The sequence below is a fragment of the Mus caroli genome, unplaced genomic scaffold, assembly GCF_978045245.1.
Source record: "Mus caroli unplaced genomic scaffold, Mus_caroli_1 scaffold_18, whole genome shotgun sequence".
Taxonomy (NCBI): Eukaryota; Metazoa; Chordata; class Mammalia; order Rodentia; family Muridae; genus Mus; species Mus caroli.
In genome coordinates, this window is record NW_028227273.1 from 55,907,760 (window position 1) to 55,925,440 (window position 17,681).

The 17,681-nt window shown below is 38.6% G+C and overlaps 3 pseudogenes; 1 reads left to right on the forward strand and 2 right to left on the reverse strand.

Moving 5' to 3' along the window:
- The first annotated feature begins 2,703 nt into the window (after window positions 1-2,703).
- Window positions 2,704-6,395, forward strand: LOC110312239 (uncharacterized; annotated as a pseudogene).
- A 5,244-nt stretch (window positions 6,396-11,639) lies between these two features.
- Window positions 11,640-12,743, reverse strand: LOC110284333 (vacuolar protein sorting-associated protein 72 homolog pseudogene; annotated as a pseudogene).
- Window positions 12,744-15,454: 2,711 nt separating this feature from the next.
- Window positions 15,455-16,424, reverse strand: LOC110284195 (olfactory receptor 14J1-like; annotated as a pseudogene).
- Between the last annotated feature and the right edge of the window lie 1,257 nt (window positions 16,425-17,681).

Consider the following 17,681-nt stretch of genomic DNA (forward strand, 5'->3'; position numbering starts at 1 on the left):
CATCTGTATACTAGACAGCCAGAGATGTGTATGTCATGTTGACCTTGTTCCTTCAGTCAAAATGTCATGCAGGCTCATTGGCAACTATGTCACATCTGAGAATAAGATGGCCATTTCTACTATGTTAAGCCTACCAATCCATAAGCATGGAAGATCTTTCCATCTTCTGATATCTTCTTCAGTTTCTTTCTTCAGAGACTTGAAGTACTTATTATATATACCTTTCACTAGCATGGTTAGAGTTACACCAAGGTATTTTATATTTCTTGTGGCTATTAAGAAAGGTGTTGTTTCCCTGTTGTTTCCATATCTTCTAGACCCCATTTGTCAAGTGTATAAAGGAGGGCTACTGATTGTTTTAAACTAGGTTTATATCCATCCCACTTACCTGAAGGTGTTCTTCAGCTATAAGAGTTGTCTGGTGGAACTTTGGGGTGACTTATATAAACTACCATGTCATCTGTGAGTTCTACCTAGAACTATATTGAAAAGATGCTGAGAGAATGGACAGCCTTCTGGTCCTCCATTTTAGTGGAATTGCTTTAAGTTTCTCTCCCTTTAATTTGATGTTGACTGTTGGCTAGCTGGCTCTGGTGTCCTGTGCTAGCACACTCTGTAAACATTGGGTGTGGGGTAACAGATAGTGTGGTATGTCTTTAGATAGACTTATTGGTCTTCTAGGGGTCAGGACATGTGTTTAGCAGGAATATCTGCCCTTAACATTTGTAGTAGACACAGATGAGGAAGGAAGAGAAGAGTAGACGGGGATGGTCTGTGGTATCTACAGGAGGCATGGAAAGGGGAGAGGAAAATGCCCACTAGGCACAACCTGGAATATTGGATTTCTAGTAACAGAGAATGAGGAAGGTCTTTGAGTCATCTACCTAGTCCCATAACCAACATCTTTATGCTGAGGCATCAGGTTTCCAATTATTATTTATTTACTTCTATATTTATTTAGTTTTTTGTTGTTATTAATCTGTGAAAGACTCTTATTTTTTGGATAAAAAGTACTATATGGGTTGGGCAGTTCACTCAGCAAATATTCTTATTGGGGTTGATCTGAGCTCAGACACCAACACTCTACCCAAGTTGGCAAGCTCATAACCACCTGATACTCCAGTTTCAGAGGAGCTGATGTTCTTTCCTATGGTGTATCACCCATACTCTCACAGAAACAAACATATGCTTAAAAACAAGGATAGACTTGATTCTAAAAGTGCTTATGACTTAAAAATCAATTAGTGCAAAACAAGCTATTTAGGTATACAATATAAACGCATTGTTTGTTTAAACTCTGTTGCATTTGGTTTTTAAAAGTTTGCATTCCACACACTCCACAGACTCGTATCTAATCATCCCTCACTGGAAACAAAATGGTTTCTAAGAGTTACTAGTAGACAATTTTTTTCTTTTTTTCTTTTTTAAAGACTTATTTATTCATTTATTTTATGTATATGAGTACACCATTGCTCTCTTCAGACACACCTGAAGAGGGCATCAGATCCCTCAGGACCTCTGGATGAGCAGTCAGTGCTCCTAAACTCTGAGTCTCTTCAGCCCCATATTCTTTTCTTTATCAAAAGAGAATAAGATAGTTTTATTATTCCAAATCATTTTCTCTATTGTTGAATCATTTGTATGCTTTTTTTTTTTTTAGGTGGGTGGCAGAGGTTCGACACAGGGTTTCTCTGTGTAGCCCAGACTGTCCTTGAACTCACTGTGTAGACCAGGCTGGGTTTGAACGAAACCTGCCTGTCTCTGCTTCCAAAGTGCTGAGATTAATGTGGTGTGTCACCACTACCTGAACATTTGGATGCTTTATTCAAATCTCTCCAGCTGGAATAGCCCTCCAGCTGCAATCCCTCTCCAAGCTGAGTAGGGTCCTTAACCTTTGGCTAATAACATGCCTGTTTTTTCTTTATGTTTTTGATTTATGCACCTATGGTATATCCTTTTGCACATGTCAAGCATGTGCTTTGTGCTGATCTTCATCTACATCTTGAATTTTAAAGTGTGGCAGAAAGTACATTCTGTGTCTCAGGATGTTATATATTCATGACATTAATACTACCTAAGCCTTCTGATTCATTGGATTGCAGATGTGTGTGATTCCCCTTACTTTTATGAATTTTTAAATGACTATGAATATTTTGCCTGTATTCATGAATATGCACCTCATTATGTTCCTCCCCGGTGCACACGGTAGTCATAAGATGGCCTCAGAATGGCTCAAGTTGGGATAATAGATAGTTGTCAGCTTACATGTAAGTACTGGTAATTGAGCTCAATGATTTGCAAACCAGCAAGACCTCTTCTCTGCTGAGCCATCTCTCTTGCTCTGTCTTGCTTTTTTAGGATCAACATTTACATTGGTAATGTTTTCATCTGTGTACTTGTGACTGTTTAAACATGTATTTAATTTTGTCAATAAAGTCACACTTTAAAAGATTTCTCTCCAAGTTTCTGGAATGAATACCTGTTGTGGATTATTCTTGTTCTGTTTATATTTTGATGCTATTTCTGCTTCCTCATAAAGGGTTAGCACAGAGGAGGAGTAGATCAAGTACTCAGATGATTTCAATCAAACCTTCTCTCCATTTTAACTGGCCAAACAAAGGCTAGAGCCTGTGATTTGGCAATGAAAGGAACAACTGGGACTGGAAGTTTTAGAGAGGAAGAGAGAGAAAGGAGGAGAGGAAGATGGAGGATGGGAAGGTACAGGAAGATGGAGCAGAACCACTTGGCCTGGAGGTACCACAAGTAGCAAGGGGTTTCATATCTGGGGAATAGAGTAGTGTAGTGTGATATATGCCCAATCTTGGCATGCAGCTTATAAAAATTATAACTAAATTTTATGTTCCATACATGGGCTTACTGGAGTTAGAGATTTACCACAAAAATATCAAACTGAACTGAATGTATAGTTCTTTGTAGGACCTTCAGTAAAGACCTCTAATTTTTTCTATCTTTTTTATTCATTTGATTGTTTTTTGAGTTGGAGTTAGGGTCTTCTTATATTCCTCTGACTGTCATTGAACTCATTGCATAGCCCAGACTAGCATCCAACTCAATGAGATAACACCTTCTTCTACCTCCTGAATTCTGGGATTAAAGGCATAAGCCAATATTCCAAATTTGCACACCAGTTTTCCCTACTTAACAATTGTTCATACCATATCTCTAATGTGTGTTCAGTACTGTTTTCTTCTCTCTCTGTTTCCCCTACCCCCACTCTGTGTGTGTGTGTGTGTGTGTGTGTGTGTGTTAAATGGCATTTCTCTTGCAAAGCTCTATTCTATTCAAATGCCACAGAAATGACAAAGGTGAAACTCATTATTCCTTTTCCTTCAGAAATAATTTGGTGATCACATTACTACTTCTGCATCAAGAAATCATTGCTGGAAGCACCAAAATTAGACAAATGTATTGTCAGTGAGTAATACATTATACTGATGTTGGCATCATACTTTGTGTTGTGCACATGTTTGGGATATTTTAGAATGCAGTGACCTATAATGATGTGTATGTAAACTTCACTCTGGAAGAATGGTCTTTACTGGATCCTTCACAGAAGGGTCTATACAGACATGTGATGCAGGAAACCTACAGGAATCTCAGTGCTATAGGTAAGACCATGGATTTCCTTTCACTTTTTAAGATAAAGGGACATTTTTTTTTTATTCATGCTGTACTGTAATTTTATTATTTTTATTTTTTTAATTTTTAATATTTTTATTACATATTTTCCTCAATTACATTTCCAATGCTATCCCAAAAGTCCCCCATAGCGCCCCCCACTTCCCTACCCACCCATTCCCATTCTTTTGTCCCTGGCATTCCCCTATATTGGGGCATATAAAGTTTGCAAGTCCAATGGGCCTCTCTTTCCATTGATGGCCGACTAGGTCATCTTTCGATACATGAGGTCAATGAATCAGACATGGTTCTAAGGTTAACTGCATATACGGAGTTAAATAGGACCTAATTTTCAATAATCTGTCATAAATATTCTGCTACTATATTTTAGGCTAAAACCGGGAAGATGACAATATTGAAGAACATCTTCAGAATTCTAAAAGATATGGAAGGTATTTTTCAATAGTTAGTTGATTTGAATATGCCTCTCAAATATTTTGCTGTTCCTTGGAAGATTTAAAGAAAAACAATAATGTAAAAAAGCACTGCTTTAAGTGTATCAGTGATTATGAAGTTCTTACAAAACAATGTACCTCAATGTCAGGTATCTGATTTGTATATGCAAGGCATGGTTTTAAGAAAAACTGGTGCTACTCGTATTATTGTAGTAACATTGGTAACTTTAAATGAGAAGGGGTTGTTTATGAGAATCAAAAATGTTGTTTTGGAGAAAACTTAATCCTTATACAACAGGACTATGAGTGTGGGCCTAGCCTAGGTACCAGAAGTTTTCCACGGAGACCTCTATCCAGGCCGGGTGGAAAGGCCCCAGTGAGGGAACTGGGTACAGGACGGGAGAAAATGGGAAGCCTCTGCCACTCCTTCTGCCTTCCAGGTCACTGGAGTCACTCCTAGCCTGGGTTGGCGGAAAGCCTACAATCCAGTGAGGAATGCAGTGGAACTTGGACACTGCTCTTCCCAAGTGTTACAGCTTTTGGAACAAAGGGGACAGACAAAGGAATAGTTCTTGCATTCCTTTCATTCCCAGCATGTCTCTCCTTTATACAGTTCTGGCAGTGATTTAGAGTTTGACAGCAAGCCCCTCTCATTGGCTTCTGCTGAGAGTTTGGGGGAAACCTTATTTGCATGTGAGAGAGCTTGGTGCTGTTCCTAAGTGGCTGATAGCCACGCCTCTCTGGTGGGGATTATGGGGGCGGGAACTCCAACAGGAGCCAGGGTCAAGGAAACATGAGAGAACTCCTTCCTTCCCATGTAAGTGGATTATCACTACCAGGTCCTGGGGTTCAAGATGTAGCCTTGACTGGAAACCAGGCTGTGTGCACGTAACCCATTACCCCACATATGAGAAACAAAATGTCAAACAGTGTAAAATGCAAATGTGGAACCCTTTCATTTGTTATCATCTTTTAATAAATTTATCACTTTTAACAATACAAGCCATGTGAGCATAGGGATACTGAAAGAAGCAATGTACCCCTCTCTCTCCAAGCAAAATTAGAACATATATATAGTAGCACCCACATTGAGTAGATTTTCTGAATGTGATACAAGTTTACGATTAATTGGTTTTCTAATTTCATAGGAATAATGCATAAACTCATACTGCAAATAATTCCTATAATACTAGAAATGGGGATATTCTTTGCTATTTGTCCTGGTTCACATTGTAAATGAAGTATATAAATGTATTATACATAGTATTTCTCACTAAAAGGAAACTTATGAATGCCCACAGTGTGGTAAAGCTCTGAGCTTTTTCAGTTCTCTTCAATATATGAAAAAACTCATATAGAAAAAGAGTGATATAAGTGTGAGCCATGTAACAAATGCCTTTAACGTTCTAGGTATCTTCAAAGATACTAAACAATTCATAATGAATGGAAAGACTGAGTATGTAAACAATATGATACATCCTTAATATTTGATCCCTCTTTATGATTAGACCAAATTGGAAAATTAATTTCTACAGATACTAAGATTCATCAGAGTAATGAATGTGGTACACCATTCACATGTGCCAATTATCTTTGCAGGCATGAAAGAAGTCATAGTGGAGGGAAAACATATGAATGTAATCAGTGTGGTAAAGACTTTGCCTATTAAAAAGAACTCTGAGTACATAAAAGAATACATCGTCTAGAGAACCCTATGAATGTAACCAGTGTGGAAAAGCCTTTGCATGGCATAGTAGTCTCTGAAGTCATAAAAGAATACATACTGGAGAGAAATCCTATGAGTGTAAGCAATGTAGTCATAGTCACCCTCAAAGGCATGAAAGAATGCATATTGGTGAGAAACTCTATGAATGTAACCAATGTGGTAAAGCCTTTGCACATCTCAGTGCTCTTCGAATACACAAAAGGATGCACATTAGAGAGAAACCCTAGGAATGTAAGCAAAGTAGTAAAGTCTTGGCAAGTCACAGTCATCTTCAAATACATGAAAGAATATATACTAGATAGAAACCCTAAGGATGTAACCAATGTCGTAAAGCCTTTGTATGTCATAATAGTCTCCAAATACATAAAAGAAGACATACTGGAGAGAAACCCTACAAATGTAATCAATGTGATAAAGCCTTTTAATTTCATAATAATCTCCTTGTACACAAAAGAACACATAAGAGAGAGAAGCCCTACAAATGGAATCAATCTATTAAAACTTTTGTAGGTCAGAGTCATCTCCTATTACATAAAAGAATACATACCAAAGAAAAACACTATGGGTGTAATTAATATGGTAAAATCTTTGCATGTCATTGTCATCTTCAGAGCTATAAATTCATAATAGAGAGAAACACTGAATGTATTTTAATATGAACTTTTGCACATTTTATCATCATGAAAATATTTATACTGGAGAGAAACTCTGTGTATAAGTAGTATCATAAAGCTTTTTGTATTATAGTGTCCACTGAGATTCAATATTACTAAACACAAGGTCAATACAAATGACAATTTACTTTAAACAGACTACTACTGACTGATTAGGGCAATAGATCTAACTTAGGACTTGAACTGCAACACAAATACTTGAACCCGTGAACTAGAATATACAGAACTTGTAAGCTTGAATATCAGATGTGCCTGTGTCAAGTGATACCTAAAATTTCCTATCAATCAGAATTCCAGAATAAATGTTTTCATTATGTAGTTGATCTATTGTAGCCACCTGCACCTACAGGAACCGGGTTCCTGAGAAGGAGGCCAAGGCTGTATGGGAGAGATGGTGAGAGAAGAAGGAGACCAAGACAAAGATACTGATCATGGCCCTAAGTTTACTTTTTGAGTCTGAACTTAAAAAGGGGGAAGCGATCCTCCAGCACACCGGGTTCTTGTTGCTTTGTCATCAGAATGGTGCTTAGTCAGGATCACCTCAGGAAGACAGGTTCAGCCTCTCAGAGGGTAGTGGCTTCTTGGAGAAAACCACAGATGTGGCAGAACAATAGACCTTACCTAGGTTGGAAGACTCCACCCTAGGTGGGCTAGCTGATAGTGGCAGAGCAGATTCTCAACTTTTCCTGAGAACAAAGTCCATGTCGTCTGGATTCATTAACTGAATGTTTTGCAGGCACAAAGAAGCAGAATACAATCCCATTTAGACAAGTTGGTCTTCTTGGCTGCAAGTTCCTTTTTCTCCTTATAGTAGGCATAAGCTCCCGCAGAGGTACGCCTGACACAACAGCTCCCTTTGCTGTCTATTTACAACATATAAGATACACTCACATTATCTTGAGATTTTGGCTTTGATCAAGTGTTCAACAACTATTTATTTAAAGATTTGTATAATTTTTCTCTCTTTCTCTCTCTCTCTCTCTCTCTCTCTCTCTCTCTCTCTCTGTGTGTGTGTGTGGGGTGGAGTGGTGGGGGGGTGTATATTTTTTTCCTGAATTTTGGTGGAAATTTGGGTTGGAAAATGCCTTTAAACACCAAATCTACGTTACTTTCTGAGGTTATAAACCTCATATTTCTTCTGGATTATGAGGCTGAGGTAAAGAAGAACATAGGAGCAACCATTCACACCTTATTACTATTAATAATATGCTCATGGGACTGAATAGAGGGCCTAGCCCAAAGAACAGTGGCTACTCAACCACAGGGCCTACCTTTGATTTCCAGCACAAACAGAGACAGCTCAAAACTATCTGTAACTCCAATCATGGGAGATCAGACACTTTCTTTGTCCTATTCTGACACCAGCTATGCACTTGGTATACACTGTAGAAAACCTTATCCACCTAAATCAACCCAAATTCAATTTTTAAAATTAAATGATATGTACCAGATCTTGGATTACTTCTCTGGCTCAACTCTCTGTAGCATGCCCCGGTATGGTTAACTCCACTTCACTACTGCTGTGTTCTTTGTGATCATTCCATGGTACTGATATATCTAACATTCTAGGTTATTCTGGTGCACTAGGATTCACCAATAGCCTCTGCTAGCTTCCCTTCATATTGCCAGTCCTCAAAGTCTTTGCCTGACCTGTTCAGTCCTGGGCAGTCAACTGCAACTAAGGCTATATATACCTTCACCAGTGACCTTTCCTCACCTCTCACAGCATCTAGCCTCAACTGCTTTTCATGACCCCTTCATACTATCAAAAGCAGTACCACATGGGTGATCCTTACACATTATCAAGTGTATCTGGACCATGAGGCTATCTGTAGAACATAGCATTTTTGTGTACTCTTAGAAAACCCTTCCCAAAAGATATCAACTCAGTGATGTGGGTCTCTCCTTAAATACTGCTAATTTCTTAGCTCCAGCTACACTTCACCAATAGTCCCACATAATTTTATTTTTGACTAAAAAGCCTGGTCCACACTGCTGAAGATTCCAAGTTCTGCTGTTTGCTGGGGCTGGAACATGCCCCCTTGTTCTATTATATTATTACCAGCTTTCTGTTTGCTAAGTGCTTCACTGCCTAAGCTTGGCTGTCTTGTACCTTACTCTGTATATTAAACTTGAAATCAGAGATGAGCATGTCTCTGTCTCCTGATTCTGGGACGAAAGGCATCAATCACCACACCTGCACCTAAGCTTTTTTCTAAATGGAAGAAGTGCTATCCCAGGCTGGCCAAGAACTTGAAGATCTTCTTCTCTGTGCCTCCTAGGACTAAAAGTATGTACCACCATGCCTGAGTATGAGTTTCATGGCCAGTATCCCTCAAGGTCTGAGTCTAAAGCCTGAATCTTCTAGCCACAAGATCTGTATCACAGTTATACCCCCATTTCTTGATTATAATTCATTTCAGATTAAAAGTCCAATGAAAGCAATAAGTAGGGTTTCATTGCTGTGGAGACATTCCCTGATCACAACTCCTGTAAATGTGACATTTAAATGAGGCTTGCTTACAGGTTCAGAGCATCAGTCCATTATCATTAATGTGGGAAGCATGACAGCATCAAGTCAGAAAAAACTGGAGGAACTGAAACTTCTGTCTCTTGTTCAGAAGGCAGCTAAAAGACTGATTTCCAGAAAGCTAGGAGGAAGTTTAAAAGCCCAGCCCCACAGTGACACAGTTACTACAACAAAGACACACATACTGCAACAAGGCCACACCTAGTCCAAAGAAGCAGCGATTAATATTGACACTCCTAAGCAAATCATATTCAACAAACCACACCACACTGGCATTGGTTCTTTGCCACAGGATGGGAAATGAATGTCAGTTTGGAGCATTCATTGGGAGGACATTTTTTCTATCCCTGCATATCTTGTAGACAGGGCACATTTTGGGTTGAAGGTTCTGTGGGTAGGTTTCTGTCCTTATCTCCTTACTGTAAGTCCAAATTGTCTACATCATTTGGTCACTTCAGCATCCATATCCCCCATCTCTAGGAGTCTCAGCTAGATTTAACTCAATAGATCCACAGAAACCTTCCTGATCTGAGGTGTCTGGCACATCCTCCTGATTGCCCCCTACTTACTGCTGATTTTCATTCTCTCTCCAATGCTTTCTCTACATCTGATAAAGACCCCAACCTGCTCCCCTGCCCATCTCCTTTCTCACCCAGTTCCCTCCCTTCACCTCCAATATCTCTTTTATTTCCTGTCTTAGAAAATTTCAACCATGCTCCCTTGGGCCTTCCTTTTTAATTGGGTTCTTTTGGGGAGATGTGTCTTTTATCGTAGTGTGGTTAACCTGTACTTTATGACTAATATCCACGTATAAGTGAATACATAATGCACATGAAGTATTTTTGGGTTTCAGTTACGTCTCTCAGGATTATATTTTCTTCTTCCATTCATTTGTCTGCAAAATTCATACCTGTTTTTTATAATAGCTGAATATTATTCCATTGGGTAAATGAACTACATATATACATCCATTCTTCAGTTGAGGGACATCTAGGTTGTTTTCTGTTTCTCAATATAATCAATAAAACTACTAAGTTTATGTTGAGGTCTTTGATCCAAATAGACGTGAGTTTTGTGCAGGTTGATTAATATGGTTTAATTTGCATTCTACATGCAAACATCCAGTTAGAACAGCATCAAGTTTTGAAGATGGTCTTTCTTTTCCATCGTACTGTTTTGTCTTCTTTCTCAAAAATTGTGTGTGTTGGTAGGTATGTGGGTGTAATGAGAATACCATGTATATTGTAAGGATGCCTATTTTCCTATGGCTTAGGCAGGAAATGAAAGGTGGGACATCTAGGAGGCAGAAAGAATTCTGGAGGAGATTTATGCAAGAGATTGGCCTGGAAGTTGTGAGCAGGTGGACTTATGGTGCCTGGGCACAGTGAACCAGCCTAGTGGCAGAATGTAGGTTAAAATAAATGGCCTATTTAATTTATGATTGTAGTCAGCGTGGGGGTTAGCTATAGGACCAAGATATTTATAATTATAGAAAGTCTGAATCTTATCTTTGGGAGCTTGTGGGTGAGAGACAAAACAAACCATTACTTCTATATGTAGGTTTATTTCTGGAAGTTTGATTTGATTCCATTGATCAATTTTTTTTTTCTTTGCCAAATCCATGCAGTTTTTACTACAATTGCCCTATTCTACAGCTTGAAGCCAGGGATATTGATACTTCTAGATGTTCTTTTATTGTTCAGGATTATTTTACTTATCTTGGTGTTTTGGTATTTCCATAATTACTTGAGAATTGTTCTTTCAAGATCTGTAAAGAATTGTGTTGGATTTTGATGGCAATTTCCTTAAATCTAAATTGATTTTGATAAGATGGCCGTTTTCACTAGAGCAGGCCCCTTGTGTCCCTGGTTAGAGCAGTCTTCCTGTTTCTCTGCTTAGGGTAGACCTCCTGGGAAAAACACAGGGTGTGGGTTTGGGGAGCAGGTAATCTGAATAGAGCAGACCTTCTGGGAGACAGGCAGGATGTAGGGTCTGGTGTTAAGCACACTAATCTACCCCGGGTACAGGTGGTTGTGCACCCTCAGGGTCAATTGCATTATGGTAGAGCTGGATTGATCCTACATCTACTGGGCACTTTGCGGGTGTGGTCACTGGTGTCATATTACCCTGTCTTAAAATCCATCTGTACACTTTCAAAGATACACTATCTATAACTTTAGTTACATTTATGAATATGAGGTCATTTTACAACCTCCAGGAAAAAGATCACTCCCATAATTTAGGTTCAGAGACTAAGAATTGTGACATTTTTTCCTGGATTTTACCATTTTATTAGATTAAAAAAACGAATTCGGTAGTGGTGGCGCACGCCTTTAATCCCCGCACTCAGGAGGCAGAGGCAGGTGGATTTCTGAGTTCGAGGGCAGCCTGGTCTACAGAGTGAGTTCCAGGACAGCCAGGGCTATACAGAGAAACCCTGTCTCGAAAAACCAAAAACAAAACAAAACAAAACAAAACAAACAAACAAACAAACAAAAAACGAAGAGCACAAGCAAACAAAATGAATTAGGGCGGAATTGAGGGAAACAAAGGCGAAGGTCCAGGCAGAGTGGAGAGCCAGGTCAGGAGAGAGATTGTCTGGGGATCAGGTGTCTCTATTTGATGACAATCTTCTGAGGCAAGGCTCATTGCCCAGAGTCAGGGAGTGGCTCAGGGGGTGGGGGTCCTGGGTCCAGTGCCAACGGGGTGGGTGGAAGTCCATGGGCAGTGATGTACTTTTTGTATGCCTCATGGATGATCTTGAAGGCTCTAGCAGTGGCATAGAGTATGTCTGTAACAGGGTCCCAGTACAAAGCTAGACAGTGGGTTACTGGGCAGACCTCCCACACCAGGACCATCGTGGGTCGCCCTTGGGGGAAACATTTTTCAAACGTTGCATCATCACTGAATGTGATGAAGGTGCGAGAGCAGTGAGCAGGAGGGGCGGCGGTAGCTCCAGGCCCAGTCCCAGCACGTGGAGTCAGAGCAGAGGCTGTAGGAGCAGGATCAAGGCCTTCCACGTCCACATTCTCCTCCTTGGGGCCAGGCTCCCCAGCAAGCTGCACTGTCACTGAGTGGTAGGTGATTATTGGCCCAGGGTACTTCTGCTTCTTGTGAACCTGCTTCTTTTTGTCAGCCTGCAGCCTTTCATAGGCCTCGAGTGAACATAATTGAGCTCTTCAGTGATCTTGGCCTCCCTGAGCAACTCTTCCTGGGTTAGTGGTCGCTCACATTGTGGACCCTTCCGCCTCCGGGACTGTCCTTGCCTCTCTTGAACCCGAAGGAACTTTTGTCATGTGTGCTCAGCTGTCGACTGACACATGGTTTTGTGGCTGTCAGAGCCATCGTCCTGGAGCTCCAGCGGCAGCTGAGGCAGCATCTTCTCTCTGGCCTTCTGGGAGCTGCTTGCTGGGGTGCTGACCTTGCCAGGCCTCAGGCTCTTGAGAGTTTCCTTATAGGCTTTGGTCATGACTGCGCTTTCTTCTTGGCTCTTCCGCTTTTCCATCACTGGATGGTTCATCCCCTTCATCAATGTCAAAGTCAGAGTCTTCCTCATCCTCCGTATCAGACTGGTCTCCTTGATACTCATCATCTCCAGATTCCTTGGTGAAAACCCCGTTAGTTGTCTGGTAGAACTCATCTTCCTCCTCTTCTTCCAGGAGCCCAGAAAGCAGGTTCACAGCGGTTTTCCCTGGGACCCGGCCCCCAGCCAAACTCATACCGCCTACAATGAGCCACCTGCAGCCCCTGGCCCAGCTCTGAATTGTGACCATTTTTAACAAAACAACTACATTCAGTCCCAAGTAATATGATATTTTGAGAAAGTAAGATATATGTGACATGAAATATGATATGATTAGATACTACAAGTATACATATAATTCTTTAACTCTATCCATACAATTTTATAACGAAAATATGACAATTGCTTTCTGTGTATTTAACAATGTTATAAAATCACCTTTTTTATTCTTCTACTCTAACTACCATACCATATTTAAAAAGCTAATTTAGATCTAATACTCTAAATTTTTATAATTATCTGTATGTATCTTCAGTGACAGTGTTTACTGCAGTTTTCTTTAAGTGCTTTTATTACATTTGTATTATTTGTTTTCTTTTGTTTTTGTTGTTAACGTATTAATACTAGACTTCTTTGTCAATGTTCACTGCCCATGTCAAAAGACAATATGAATATATTCAGTTTCAGAACCAATAACTTTATTTTCAGTCAAGTAAGCCTTGCTTCTACAAGACAGGAAGAAATTTTAGACTGGGTAGAAGCAGAGCTACAAGTTCTCCAAGGTGCACAACTGAGAAAACAGATGATAAGTGAGCCTTAGCTTGCTTAAGTGTATCGTTCTCCTTGAAATTATTAAATGTAGGATGACTTTCACAATTTTTCCACCTCAAATTGCCAGGGTACTTGTTGTTTTAAGGAAAGTCTTACCTGCTTTACCTTATAAAAGTACAGTTTGATATGTGGCTTTTACACTCAATTTACATGTCCGTTTTGATCTGTTCTGTCAGAGCTAATAGTGGTCAGTGCTCCATGGTCTGTCATTCACCTTGAATTACACATAAGTTCTATCATCTCATCCACAAATCTCTTAACTTTAATATATCTCAAGGTATTTTGATAGTTTTTTACTTAGATTAAAAAAACTGTTACATCTTCAGCTTCTGGTATCTTTAATCATTATTTTACTCCACAGAGATTTCTTTTTCTAGATATCTCTAGACCAACTTAGGATGGCTCAAACTCTATTTATTAGATACCCCACTTCTCTTTGTTTTTCTCTGTGTCCTTGTCTCTGTCTGTCTGTCTGTCTGTCTGTCTTTCTGTCTGTCTGTCTGTCTCTCTCTCTCTGAGACACATACATACATATGTGCATGATTTGCATGCCATTTCTATTACATTCATTAAAAAGGGAACTATGATTAATTTTAGGTGTAGGGCAGAAGATATAAAATGTTGACTGGTTTTATCTATACAAGACTTCACTCATAACTTAGTTATGGGTTTTAATGCTCCATGAACCTGTAGATGTGAAACAGATGATGAATGTTTAGTCAGATAATTGCTCCTAATGGATATGCATGTAAATATTCCCTATTTTAAATTCCTCATTCAATTTACAATTTTCATTCATGTGTAAACTTGTGATGACCTTTTTACTATGTGTTTATGTATTCTGAAAGATGTGTATGTCCTGAAGAGAAAGAGAAGAGACCGTCATCACCATAATCATCACCACCATCATCATCATCATGATTATCATGATTTATTGTGCTTTTCCATGGTTTCTTAGAGAGTTTTCATAGGAAACTGTTTACAACTGAGAAATAAATGGTAAATTCAATTTTCAAATTGTCCCTTTTCCTTCCTTATAACTTCATAAGTCATAAGAGCAGGATAAAAGTTAAAGCCCAGGAATTCCTGTAGAGATAGAACAAGGCTGCATTACTTAATTCCCTTCTGTTAGGCTACAGGTGTTAATCACCTAAACCAGGGACTTTTAACCCTCAGAATGAACAAGAAAGTTTTTAGGACTTTTTAGCAGTTATCATTATTACTATATAGACCAGGCTGGCCAAAAAACATTGCAGATGACTTCCTGCCTCTGCCTCCTGACTACTTGGATTATTAGAAAAGTGACTTATTTGTAAGCAAAGATAACAGTAAATGATACAAACTAAATAACTGAGGCTTATTTGTATATTAATTACATTGAATACTTCATACTCAAGAGAACTATAGTATTACTTTATATAGATATGCATAGAAATGACATTTAAAATTTGTATATGGAAAGATAGAAAGTGACTGGAAACTTTGAAATAAGTGATAAATATTATAATTATGACCCTTTTGGTGAACTGAGTAACCAATAACTGTGAATATCCTTCATGCTTATTATTTTTATTACTATATTGTCATAAACATATCTGATAAACTCATGTTAGTATTGTTGGTAAATTCACATACATACCTGTGTGGCAATGGATTTTTAGGAGTTAGGAAGAATCAGGTCTACATTACTAGATTATAATCATATATTTTTACCAACTTAAAAAGAATAAGTAGCTGAGCAGTGGTGGCGGAAGCCTTTAATCCCAGTACTTGGGAGGCAGAGGCAGGCCGATTGCTGAATCCCAGGCCAACCTGGTCTACAGACTGTATACCAGGACAGCCAGGGTTACACAGAGTAACCATGTCTTGAAAATCAACAACAACAAAGAAAAACAAAAAAAAAGTAAGAAAGAAAAGGAAGAATAAGTAAGTTTGATGAAATAGGTTCAAAGAATCACCTCACAACTTGCTATGCATTAGGTTTATAATATGTATTTTTTAGAAAATATCTTGTTATTCTGAACATTACATATCTAACATATTCAATATACAAAAAAACATTCTTTGTGTTCAGTGTTAGCAGACACTAAAAACCGAACAAACATTTTTTCCTAACGAATTCTTCACTTAGCAGTAACTTCTTTATAGCTCTTTTCAAGGACTCATTTCTCAGACTATAGATAACAGGGTTGAGGGTTGGGGGTAGTACTGTGTAAAAAATAGAGAACATGAGGTCTAAAGCAGTTGGTGAGTCTGAGGTTGGCTTTAGATAGGCACAACTGCCTGTTGAGAGAAAAAATGAAACAACGAAGAGATGGGGCAGGCAGGTGGAGAAGACCTTAGATCGGCCTTCAGCAGAGGGCATCCTGAGAACTGTAGAGAATATCTGGCCATAGGAGAAGGCAATCCCCATAAAGCAGGCAAAGGCCATTACAGACATGAAAGTAGACACTCCCAGTACTCCAAAGTAATCATTAGAGCAGGAGAGCTTGAGCAATTGGGGGATATCACAGAAGAACTGGTGAATAATTTTGTCCCCACAGAATCTGATATAGAGTGTACTTGCTGTGTATAGCGTTCCTGAGATACCTCCACTTAGCCACACAGCTGCCACAGCCCAAGTGCACTTTCTGGGACTCATTATGACCTCATAGTGCAGTGGGAGGCAGATGGCCACATAGCGGTCATAAGACATCACTGTGAGAGTGGCCATTTCACTCCAGGCAAAAGCTGTGAAGAAAAAAATCTGCAGCATGCACTGACAATATGTAATGTACCCACTTCGTGCCAGGGAACTGTCAACATACTGAGGAACTGTGACAGAGAGGGATGAGAGGTCCAGAATGGAAAGTTGCTTCAGAAAGTAATACATTGGAGACTGGAGCTGTGGGTCTAGTGTTGTGATGGTGATAATGATGAAGTTCCCTGCTGAGCCCAATAGGTATGTCAGCAAGAACAGCAAAGCCTGTAAGATCTGCAATTCATGGTTGTCAGAGAACCCCATGAGGAGGAATCCACTCATTGTTGTCATGTTTCTTGCAGTCATTTTGCAAATAAATTTGTGTTAACAGCTAGAAAATAAAAATGTTTATGAAATGTAATAATATATAATATATAATGTATAATATATAATACATAACACATAACATATAACATACAACATATAATGTAATATGTAATATGTAACATAACATTATATAATATATAATAATCTATAATCTATAATCTATAATATAATATATAATAATATATAATATATAATATATATAATATACAATATATAGTGTATAATGTATAATATATAATATATAATGTATAATATATAATATATAATATTATATAATATATAAAACAAATTATAAATAAATGTTCTATTTTCTCTATTCCAAATAATGTTTAAGGAATTGCAGTTCATCACACTTGAAAACTTGATAAATATACCTGCAATGGCAAGAATCAGCAGGATAAAACAGTTCTGTGATGAAGTTTACACTTTTTGATACTTAGACAGTAGTTGGAGGTGAGTGCAAGTGTCACAACTCATCATATTGTTTTGCTTTCACTAAAACATTTCAATTTCCACCAGGAAAATCTATGACTTTCAAGTCACAATAGAAATACAATTATGGGATGTTAAAGTTTTCTGTACTCACATTTTGTGACTTCTATAATACATTTTGAGTACCTCTGTATTGTAACAGATGGTTTAGTTGTAGACAGGTAATACAAATTTCCTTCCTAGCAAGCCATGTGCTCATTCCCACAGTGGTGCTAAGAGCCCGATCAAATGGGGCATCCTACTGTTTTTCTGGTTTTTTGTTTGTTTGTTTGTTTGTTTTAGTGGAGAACCAAGCACAGAGCCTTGATCTTTCACAGCAAGCACTCTAACTTTATTTCTATTTTTAAAGGGACTTTTTTTTTAGTATGCAATAAAACTTACTTTTGCAAAGAAAATATGTGTCATTCTCCGATTTGAGGTCTAACTTGATGGCCTCGTGCACAGTTGGAATCTAAAAACAAAACAAAATAAAGCAAAACATTTAAAAAAAACCCTGCTTTTGAATTGTGTGTGTGTTTGTGGGTGTGTGTTGGGGGTGTGTGCATGTGCATGTTTGTTTCTGAGTAAATCATCTGGTAGCTCTAGTTTTCGTGAGAACCATGAGTCTTGAGATTAAAACAGTTCCTCCCTATTTTAATCTCAGAGGAATAGCCATCTACTGCCTACATCTCCTGAAAGAGTACAGACTCCGGCTGCCTGTCTCACACTATTTTTGTAGAATAAACTCAATGTCGGTGTATTCCA